At 34.4% G+C, this 9,602-nt stretch overlaps 1 long non-coding RNA gene across 1 annotated transcript in view; it reads right to left on the reverse strand.

The window, feature by feature from the left end:
- LOC105513684 overlaps positions 1–7,436 on the reverse strand; it is an 8,626-nt gene extending 1,190 nt beyond the window's left edge. The window contains exon 1 of the long non-coding RNA XR_001002069.1: positions 7,346–7,436. This is a non-coding gene — a long non-coding RNA (uncharacterized LOC105513684). The remainder of the gene's footprint in view (positions 1–7,345) is intronic.
- Between the last annotated feature and the right edge of the window lie 2,166 nt (positions 7,437–9,602).

The raw sequence follows: 9,602 nt of genomic DNA on the forward strand, positions 1-9,602 counted from the left end.
TCACTGAAGATTTTAACTTCTGGAGATTTTTCCTTAATTCTCATTACAAGACATACGGTAAGTACAGGTATCAGAAAAACTGAATGTACATTGTAGCCAAAAATTGGGAAATATTGGCAGTTATTTTAAAATATATTTTAGGATGTTATCAATTATTTTTTAAAAGCTAGTAATAAATTTCATAGAAAATATGTAAGACATGTGCATTTAAAATACATATATTTCTAAGTAATTAAAAACATCTGCTCACCAAAATAAAAATCAAAATTAAATCACAGAATGAGAGAAAAGGTTTGCAGTACAATTACATAACAAATTTTATTTTGATAATATATAAAGCACATCTACATATCAGTAATAAGAGACCAAAAAGTACAGTAGATAAATTGGTCCTATGACTTTAACAAACACCCACATAAGAAGTGATCTAGTCAAATTATATGTATGTGTGTATTAAGGCGCTAAGCCATATTAGTTAATGGAGAAATGCAAGATAAATTTTGTTCCTTTGGGAATGTGAAATAGCACAACCACTTTGAGAAACTGAAACTTTCTATTAAAATTAATCTTACATCTTTTCCACAAGCCAAAAATGTTAATCCTAGTATTTACAAAAGAAAGAAAAATGTATGTTCACAAGAAGATTGTATAAGAATATTCCTAGCACCTTTATTTATAAAAGATAATAACTGAATGCATTCCAAATGTGCATTAAGAGAAAAAAACGAATAAAAGACTGTGTTAATAATCACACATGGAAATTTGGCACATAAGAAAAATTCATTTGCAACAACATAAGTGATTTTCAAAATCACTTATGTTGTATAAAAGAAGCCAGACGCAAACAAGCATATTTTATGTCATTACGTCTTATTAATTTTCAAAACAAGCTAAACAAATCTATAGTGATGGTGACATAATAGGAAACATATATTTGGTCTCTGCCCCCAGTTTCTAGCACAGAGTTCCCAAAACCCTTGTAATTTCCGAAGCAATAGAGGTGCTAGGAGAATCTTTGTTTCTAGTATTTGTTCTTTGATCTATCTTAGTTTCTGACTTGAGGATCCTAAATCCCTTGGGATTTACTGGAAGACACATTTTTTTTTTTTCTAATGATGTATCTCTTGGTGGCCTTTTGTATAGCTCTTGGATGGGGGCTGGTCACTAAAAAAGCCAAGCCATGATTAGAAGCTTAGAACTTGTAGCCCTGCTCCTCATCCTCCAAGGACAAGAGAGGAACTAAAGATTGAGTTAATAATTCACAAGCATACATTAGACGCTTTTATAAAACTCCCTAAAGTTTGGAGAGCTTCTGGGCTGATGAACACATCCATATGCCAGGAGAGTGGTATATCCCAGCTCCATGGGGATGCTCGAGACCCTTCCAGACCTTGCTTTAGGTACCTCTCAAACTGTCTGCTTATCTGTATCCTTTATCATTGCCTCATAATAAAGAGATAAACTTCAGTAAGTGTTTCCCTGAGTTCTTTGTGCCATTACCGCAAATTCTCAAAAGTAAGGAAAGTATAATGGGAATCCATGAATTGTAGCCAAGTCAGACAAAAGTGTGAGTAACCTGGGAACCTACTACTTGTGACTGATGTCCAGTAGGGGGCAATCTTTTGGAACTGAGCCCTTAATCTGTGGCATCTGGACTAACTTTATGTAGATAATATCACAATTGAGTTATGTTGTAGGGCACCCAGGCAGTGTCCAGAGAGTTGGAGATTTGGTTGGTGTGGCAAAAAAAAAAATCATACATTTGCTGTCAGAAGTGAGGTATTGCATGAGTATGGAGGAGACTATTTTCTCTTTGTAGTGATAGAAATCAAAGTAATGGCAGAGATGAATTGATTTAAAAAGGACAAAAGGGAGCTTCCTGGTATAATGGGAATAATCTATATCTTGATCTGGGTGATAGGTGCATGAGTGCATAAATATGTAAAAATTGATCAGACTGTAACTTTAAAATTTGTGTGTGGCCTACATGTAAATTATATTTCAATGATAAAATGTATGCCTGTAGAAAATCTATTATTAATAGGAAGACACTAGAGTTTTCCTTTATTTGACAATATCAGTATTAAAAGTGCAAAGATATGTTTTTATTTTAACATTGCTTTGTGTACATTAATTACAAAAGACTATTTTACTCTCATATATTTTAAGGTAAGCTTATTCAACCCACAGTCCATGGGCTGCATGCAGCCCAGGACAGCTTTGAATGAGGCCCAACACAAATTGGTAAATTTTCATAAAACATTATGAGATTTTTTTGCTGATCAGCTATCATTAGTGTTAGTGTATTTTGTTTGTGGTCTGAGACAATTCTTTTTCTTCCAGTGTGGAAGCCAAAAGACTGGACATACGTATTATAAACCATTCTGTAATTTTCTGCTTGAATAAATAGTATAACATTAATTACTTGTTGCTAGAATATGTTTCAGTTACAAATTTTGTAAATACCCAAATAACAGGAGGGGACAAATAGCTATTAAAAGGAAAAGAATATATAGCTTTAAATTATGTTATCATGAAACATTGACTGAAAGTAAGTAAATCATGGATACAAGTAAGGAAGATAAAAAAATTAAGTATGGAAAGGGAGAAGTAAGTAAATTTGAGAATTCAATAATAAACCAACTAAATTAGACAACCTAAATCAGGAGAAAAATCTATGAAAATAATTTTTAATGAAAAATATGCTAAAATGTTGATTAAAAGAAAAAACACAAAAATAACATTAAATACAAAAAAAACTACAAGTGAATGAGAGGACATTAAAATGTTATATGAGATTTCTAAATGTACTTTATTACACTAAATTGTAAAAGTTTTAACAAATTGATTCAGTAATTAGAACTCTAATCAGGCTAAGAAGCACAGAATAAATTGAACAAATTATCTCTGATAAAATAAGCATGGATAACTTCACAGAAAATGTTATGAAAATTTTAAATAGCATTTATATTATTTAAATTGCTTCATTTTAAAAAATTAAATACTTCCAAATAAATTATAAGAAGTTAGCATAATTATACTACCAAGATTGTACAGAAAAGTACAAAAACCTTATCTACAGTTGAATGTTGTTTATGAATGCACATGCAAAGACTCCAAATAAAATATTAGCTCATCAAATACAACAGTATGTCCAAACATTGATATATCTTAAGTAAATAGAATTTAACTCAGCAATGCAAAATTAAGTCAACATTTGAATAAATAATAATATTATGATGTATTGTCTTAAAAGATTAAAAGACAAAAAATGGATTATCAGCTTCACAGATAATGTAAAAGATAAGGTGCAATTCACCACCAATTTCCAGTTTAATAAAAGTTTCAGTAACCTAGAAATAGAATGGTACTTTCTTAATTTGATAAAAAGCATATATTAAAAACTAACATTATATATCAGTTTTAACAGGGAGACCCTAGACAGTTCTATTGAAGGATTCTAATTTCTGGCTTCACTAGAGGTTTCTTAAAGAACATTCTATCCAATATGTAGCATTAAAAACTTGACCTGTGATTAGATATCAGTATCTTCTTCTCTTTCTCACTTAAATCACTTTTGTATTCTGTTGACAAAAATGTATATTATGCTACACTTTACACATATCTGTGCAATATACATAGAGCAATAAAAATGATTGAAGAGCAGAGCAAATGGTCTTGAGCACTTAAAAAAAAAACTACAATGCTTATTTTAACTGTAAATGTATTTGTATTCTGTGACTGGTTATACATTATGGTGGATTGGAATTCCATTCACATAAACTCTTTCCAATGTTTGCTTCTGTGTCTCAGCAATCAACTTCTATGCCTTACCAGTCTCTGAACCACAAAGCTTATTCTATATAATTTAGGATCTGAATCACAAAACAAATAAAGTACGTTGTTATTATCTTATGTATGGAATTATTTTGTTTTCAGTTTTCCACCTCAAACTAGATTCATTCATTCATTCGTGAATATTTACTAAGCTTCTGCTCTGGATCAGGCTTTGATCTAATTACTATTTGCACAAAGATTAGTGAGCACCAAAGTAACACAGTTTAATGGTGGAATTATTCAAGTAAACAAAGTTGAATAAGTGATATGTAGGAGATATGAATACAGTGCTATGAAAGCACATAGGCAATTTTAAATACATTATCTCTATACTTTACAATATCTGGTACACAAATGAGTTTAGTTATTTAGGTCGGCAACTACCAACTACTTTTGTATACTTATTTCACAATAAGCATTTAATTTTCTATTGTATATTTAGTAGGTCCCTTGAAATTAACTTGGAATCATCAGAAGACCTGATCTCCTCTTCCCTCAGTTTACTCCATTTCATGGCATATTGATTATATCTCTAAAATATATCTGCTCCAATATCTTTTTATCCTCTTCAACTGCCACATAGACCAAGCTACCATGAAATACAACCTCATCTCTCCAATAGCCAGCAATCGTATTTCCTCGTTCCCACTTTTAATCTCCAGCCATGCCACAAACTCAATGCAGCCTAGTGGTCTGTTTAAAACACTTTTTTGCTTAAAATATTTAATGGCTATTCATCATACTCAGGTAACACCATTGGTTCTTATCATGGCCTACAATAGTATTATCTGGCTGAATCTGCCTCAGGAAATTTGTAATGGATGTTTCTTCTACATGAAATTTTCTTCCCTGAGATCTCCTCATGCTTGTTTTTTCCTCATTGTTTAGGTATCAGTCCTATTATTTTCTGAAATAAAATTTTCTTTCTCCTAACTTCCATCTAAAACTCTATGACTTTATACTCCATTATCTAATTTTAGATTTTTTATTTTTATTTTTTAATTTTTAATTTAATTTAATTTTTTTGAGACAGAGTCTCACTCTGTCGCCCAGGCTGGAGGGCAGTGGCATGATCTCAGCTCACTGCAAACTCCACCCCCCGGGTTCAAGTGATTCTCCTGCCTCAGCCTCCTGAGTAGCTGGGATTACAGGCATGTGCCACCATTCCTGGCTAATTGTTTGTATTTTAGTAGAGACGAGGTTTCACCGTGTTAGCCAGGATGGTCTCGATCTCCTGACCTCGTGATCTGCCCGCTTCGGCCTCCCGAAGTGCTGGATTTACAAGCATTAGCCACCATGCATGGCCAATTTTAGCTTTTCCATAACATTTTTCAGAAACTGAAATTACCTTAGAGTATTGCATAATTGATTTTTATCTAATTTATTATGCATATAGTTAGGACATTGAAAAAACATATGATTTTAACTCAAGAGTTAGCTAACTACTATTGACTCTTTACTTGGTGTCATGAATTTAAATCCACTAGGTTAGAAAAGTAGGTTTCTCCATTTTATGCCCCAAACAGAACCCCTTTGATCCACTTCCCATGATCTTCACCAGATATTAGTGCTTATAAAAAAAAGTATCTGGCATGGAGAAAATGTGCCACTAAAAATAAATTAATTAAATTAATGAATGAACAACAACCCTCAGGATTTAGGTTTCACCATTGTACAAGTGAACAGGTGATTGCACTTTGTTAAAGAATCACATGTGACTAAGGACAATAATTAATTTTGTTTAATTTGTCTTAACATTAACATCCTACAAACATATTAAAATAATAACGAGAGTGACTGGAAATATCAGTTGTTCATATGTCCATGCTCCTCATTAGTTCTTGTTTTCATGCAAATATTAATTTATAAAACTGTAGTCATGATCGCAAATATTAATTTATAAAATTGTAGTCATGATCAATTTTGCCAGATAGCTTCATAATTCTAATTTAAACTCATGTACAATATTCTATTAATTAGTTGAACCAGAAGTTTGCTACTATTTATAGATGTTGGTTATCAATAATATCCAATACAATGTATGATACTTAGTATATACATTCTTTCATTGACTTTTATCATCTGCCTTATTTCTTGGTATTAAATTATAAAATTGCATAAATCAACTAAAGACTATAAATATTTATGACTCAATATCTATCACAGAAGGTGTAGGAAATATATTAGTGATTATTGCATCTCTAATGTAGTACATCCTTAATGCAGTAAGCATCTCCTATTGCATTCCTTATGTGATAAACACGTAGTGAATATACAGTTAATTTATTAAATAGTGAATATTGTCTAAATGGTTTTCCACAGACACATGCTAATTAATATTGCATATTAATATCAATTGATGTTTTAGACTTTTAATTGCAAAAGGTATCTGTTTTACTGATTTGCTATGTTTGGTCAAATATTTTTCAATATTGAATATTTTCTGGAATTCTGCCTTTCCACATATACATTTGAGGTGCTTCCCCAAAGTCTGCATCTCCCTGGGTATCATGGTTTGCAGTGGCTGTTCCAAATTTTTCCAGTCTACTTACAGTGCCTGGGTCTGAATAATTCCAGCAGCAGCACCCACACAGGACATTGCAAGGCCAGACTTCTTGGTCCCACATAAATCCTGGTTGCCAAGATTTGCCAGTCAAAACTTTCTGGTTGTACACAGTGGCTCATGCATGTAATCCCAGCAATTTGGGCAGCTAAGGCAGGATGATCACTTGAGATCTGGAGTTTGAGACCAGCCTGGGCAATATAGTGAAACCCCACCTCTACCCAAAAATGTTTAAAAATTAGCCTGGCACAGTGGTGCATGCCTGTATTCCCAGCTACTCAGGAAACTGAGATGAGAGGATCACTTGAGTCTAGGAGTTCCAAACTGTAGCGAGCTATAATCACACCACTGCACTTCAGCCTGGGCAACAAAGCAAGAGCTGGTCTCTTAAACAAATAAACAAACAAATTCTAAATCCATTTTAATTGTCAAGGACTGTGCAGTGACCCCTGGACAGGTGACTATGCACAAGAACTGGGATTTGCATAGGCCCTGTCCCAATTTCTCTCCTTTAGGCCACTCTTCAAAACACACATTAAGTTGACCAGATTCCCTAAGGATTTCCAGTAATTCTGACTATTATGTTTTACAAGAGCCCCATGGACTGACCCTAGTTCCAGAATGGTGGTTTGGTAAGCAGATAACTCTTGTCAAGCAGCTTTGTTTCACGAGACTGAGTCACCTGAATGATTCAGACAATCTGATTTGAGGTGGCTTTCACTTACGCTATTCATAAAATGAGTTTCAGGCTCTGGACTACTAATGACTTACCATCCTAATTTGCACTTGAGATAGGTGTCTGGGCCCACGTATGTACTCTTGCTCATCCACATAGGATCCATGATGCCTCCTCCAATCTACAACACCTAAGAAGAGTGGGGTTGGTAGCAAGCAAGCATCTTTAACCTTGTATATCCTTGCCATTGCACTGAGATGTTATCCTACCATTTCTGTTGTGTTCACTGGATGTAGTAGTCCTTCTTGGGTGTCCTTCTGGGGGTGGCCACAGAATACTTCTCTAAAGACTTTGAGATAGTCAACCTGCAAGCAGAACAGGACCTTTCGCTTGATATCCTCTCTTACCTCCACTTACACAGTGACATTAGGCTTTCCTGTATTTGTCAAAGGTCATGCTGGGAGAAAGACAGACACATTTTGCTCAAGTGGGGCCGCTATTTACACCCTTTTCTGAACACTTTACTATTCTCCTACTGGTAATACTTTGTGGAAGGCAGAAGTATGGTCAACACTGAGAGAGATCATGTTCTAGGATTGCATGTTTTGACCTCAAGAGATCAAAGAAGATAGAGTTTATTCTATAAAATCCCACAGAGTAAATTAAATATGACCAGAAAATGAATTATTTTTCACATTACACTGCATATGCTGGGTAAATTTGCTTTTGTTGTCATTACCATAAAGTATAGTAAAAACAGTTAAGAGAGTATTTGGAGTTCAGTATTCACAGGTGGCACAAAGAATAAGTTAGTGTCAAGAATAATGATGCATTAAGTAAATATTATTTTATTTTAAGTTCCAGGATACATGTGCAGGATGTGCAGGTTTGTTACACAGGTAAACATGTGCCATGGTGGTTTGCTGCACCTATCAACCTATCACCTAGGAATTAAGCCCAGCATACATTAGCTATTTTTCCTAATGCTCTCCCTCCTCCTGCCCCCACTAACAGACCAGTGTGTATTGTTCTGTGTCCATGTTTTCTCATCGTGCAGCTCCCACTTATGAGTGAGAACAGGAGGTATTTGGTTTACTGTTCCTGCATTAGTTTATTAGTTTACTGAGGATAATGGCTTCCAGCTCCATCCATGTCCCTGCAAAGGACATAATATCATTGTTTTTTGTTTTGTTTTTGTTTGAGACAGAGTTTTAGCTCTTGTTGCCCAGGCTGGAGTGCCGTGGCACAATCTCGGCTCACTGCAGTCTCCACCTCCCAGGTTCAAGCAATTCTTCTTACTCAGCCTGCTGAGCAGCTGGGATTACAAGTGCCTGCCACCATGCCCGGCTAATTTTTTGTGTGTTTTTTTTTTTTTTTAGTAGAGACAGGGATTTACCATGTTGGCCAGGCTGGTCTCAAACTCCTGACTTCAGGTCCACCTGCCTTGGCCTCCCAAAGTACTGGGAGTACAGGCATAAGCCACTGCACCCAACCAATCTCATCCTTTTCATGGCTGTGTAGTATTCTATGGCATACATGTACTACATTTTCCTTATCCAGTATATCATTGATGGGCATTTGGGTTGATTTCATGGTTTTGCTATTGTAAATAGTGCTGCAATGAACATATAAGTGCATGTATCTTTATAATAGAATGATTTCTTTTCCTTTGGGTATATACCCAGTAATGGGATTGCTGGATCAAATGGTATTTCTAGTTCTAGGTCTTTGAGGAATCAACACATTGTCTTCCATAATGGTTAAACTAATTTACATTACCACCCACAGTGTAAAAGTGTTCCTATTTCTCCACACCCTTAGTAGCATTTGTTGCTTTTTTACTTTTTAATAATCACCATTCTAACTGGTGTGAGATGGTACCTCATTGTGGTTTTCATTTGCATTTCTCTAATGATCAGTGATGTTAAACTTTTTTTTTTTTTTCATTTGTTTCTTGGCCACTTAAATGTCTTCTTTTGGGAAGTATCTGCTCATGTCTTTTGCCCAGTTTTCAAGGTTGTTTGTTTTTCATTCTTGTAAATTTGTTTAAGTTCCTTGTAGATACTAGATATTAGAACCTTGTCAGATGGATAGATTGCTAAAATTTTCTCCCACTCTGTAGGTTATCTGTTCACTCTGATGATAGCTTCTTTGCTGTGCAGAAGCTCTTTACTTTAAATTAATTCCATTTGTCAATTTTTGCTTTTATTGCAATTCCTTTTCGTATTTTTGTCATGATATCTGTGCCCAAGACTCTGATATTGCCTAGATTTTCTTCTTTTTTTCTTTTTTTAATAGTTTTGGGTTTTACATTTAAGTCTTTAATTCTTCTTGAGTTAATTTTCATATAAAGCGTAAGCAAAAGGTCCAATTTCAATTTTTGCATATGGCTAGCCAGTTCTCCCAGCACCACTCTGATCTTTTTTATTTCTTGTCTTCTGCTAGCTTTGTGGTTTCTTTGCTCTTAGGTCTCTAGTCATTTTAGTTGTGATGTTAGGATGTCGATTTGAGATCTTTCTATCTTTC

Source organism: Colobus angolensis, unplaced genomic scaffold (assembly GCF_000951035.1).
Source record: "Colobus angolensis palliatus isolate OR3802 unplaced genomic scaffold, Cang.pa_1.0 Scaffold234, whole genome shotgun sequence".
Classification (NCBI taxonomy): domain Eukaryota; kingdom Metazoa; phylum Chordata; class Mammalia; order Primates; family Cercopithecidae; genus Colobus; species Colobus angolensis.